The sequence below is a fragment of the Rhipicephalus microplus genome, chromosome 2 (assembly GCF_043290135.1).
Source record: "Rhipicephalus microplus isolate Deutch F79 chromosome 2, USDA_Rmic, whole genome shotgun sequence".
Taxonomy (NCBI): Eukaryota; Metazoa; Arthropoda; class Arachnida; order Ixodida; family Ixodidae; genus Rhipicephalus; species Rhipicephalus microplus.
Genome location: NC_134701.1, coordinates 58,592,311 through 58,594,433, shown reverse-complemented (window position 1 = coordinate 58,594,433; position 2,123 = coordinate 58,592,311). Strand labels below are relative to the sequence as shown.

At 43.5% G+C, this 2,123-nt stretch overlaps 1 non-coding gene across 1 annotated transcript; it reads right to left on the bottom strand.

Moving 5' to 3' along the window:
• Window positions 1-1,841: 1,841 nt before the first annotated feature.
• TRNAA-CGC (transfer RNA alanine (anticodon CGC)) lies at window positions 1,842-1,914 on the bottom strand. Its single transcript has one exon. It is a non-coding gene; the product is annotated as a tRNA-Ala (tRNA).
• Between the last annotated feature and the right edge of the window lie 209 nt (window positions 1,915-2,123).

The following is a 2,123-nucleotide window of genomic DNA, read 5'->3' as shown; positions in this document are numbered from 1 at the left end:
TGAAAAAATAACCAGTCGTGTGAAGGAATCGAACCTACGACCTTCGAATAACGCGTTCGATGCTCTTACCACTGAGCTACCACAGCGGCCTTCCCTCCATCCACTTTTTTGGGTTTATACGTGAATTTAGAAGTACGAGTGACAGTCAGCGCCATCTATAAGCCAAGCAACGAGTGTGAAAACACTCCTTTATGCGCATGTTTGGCGTCACGTAGCACGTGAACTTATTATGAGCAGGCAGCTGATTAATAGTCCCTCATATACAACCTAATGACACCAAGTCTGCGAGTACGAGACCCTCGTTTAATGAAATAAGGGAAAGAAATGTATACCTAAGGGCTCGTTTTTCCGTGTTTTAACACAATAAAAATGAGATGTCACAGACAGTAATGCCAAGGAATGTACAGAGGAAGTTATTAGAACCAATGAATTGTAAATAGGAAGAAAGAAAAGTGGATGAAAAACTAACCAGCCGTGAGCAGGAATCGAACCTACGGCCTTCGAATAACGCGTTCGATGCTCTAGCCACTGAGCTACTACAACGACCTTCCTTCCATCCACTTTCTTGGGTTTACACGTGAATTTAGAAGTAGGAGTGACAGTCAGCGTCATCTATGAGCGAAACGACGAGTTTGAAAACACTCTATTATGAGATTGTTTGGCGTCACGTAGCACGTGAACCTATTATGAGCGGGCAGCTGATTAGTAGTCCCTCGTATACAACCTAATGACACCAAGTCTGCCAGTACGAGACCCTCGTTCATTGAAATAAGGGAAATAAGTGTATACCTAAGGGCTCGTTTTTCCGTGTTTTAACACAATAATAATGAGATGTAACAGACAGTAATGCCAAGGAATGTACAGGTGGAATTATTAGAACCAATGAAATGTAAATAGGAAGAAAGAAATGTGGATGAAAAAATAACCAGCCGTGAGCAGAAATCGAACCTACGGCCTTCTAATAACGCGTCTGCTGCTCTAACCACTGAGCTACCACAGCGGCCTTCCCTCCATCCCCTTTTTTGGGTTTATACGTGAATTTAGATGTAGGAGTGACAGTCAGCGCCATCTATAAGCCAAGCGACGAGTGTGAAAACACTCTTTTATGCGCACGTTTGGCGTCACGTAGCACGTGAACTTATTATGAGCGGGCAGCTGATTGATAGTGCCTCGTATACAACCTAATAACACCATGTTTGCCAGTACGAGACCCTCGTTTAAGGAAATAGGGGAAAGAAGTGTATACCTAATGGCTCGTTTTTCCGTGTTTTAACACAATTATAATGAGATGTAACAGACAGTAATGCCAAGGAATGTACAGGGGAAGTCATTAGAACCAATGAAATGTAAATAAGAAGAAAGAAAGTGGATAAAAGATTACCCGCCGTGAGCAGGAATCGAACCTACGACCTTCGAATAACGCGTCTGCTGCTCTAACCACTGAGCTACCACAGCGGCCTTCCCTCCATCCACTTTTTTGGGTTTATACGTGAATTTAGAAGTGGGAGTGACAGTCAGCGCCATCTATAAGCCAAGCGACGAGTGTGAAAACACTCTTTTATGCGCACATTTGGCGTCACGTAGCACGTGAACTTATTATGAGCGGGAGCTGATTAGTAGTCCCTCATATACAACCTAATGACACCAAGTCTGCCAGTACGAGACCCTCGTTCATTGAAATAAGGGAAATAAGTGTATACCTAAGGACTCGTTTTTCCGTGTTTTAACACATTATTAATGAGATGTAACAGACAGTAATGCCAAGGAATGTACAGGGGAAATTATTAGAACCAATGAAATGTAAATAGGAAGAAAGAAAAGTGGATGAAAAAACAATAACCAGCGGTGAGCAGGAATCGAACCTACGACCTTCGAAAAGCGCGTTTGATGCTCTAACCACTGAGCTATCACCGCGGCCTTCCCTCCATCCACTTTTTTGGGTTTACACGTGAATTTAGAAGGAGGAGTGACAGTCAGCGCCATCTATAGGCCAAGCGACCAGTGTGAAAAAACTCTTTTAGGCGCACGTTTGGCGTCACGTAGCACGTGAACTTATTACGAGTGGGCAGCTGATTGATAGTCCCTCGTATACAACCTAATAACACCATGTCGGCTAGTACGAG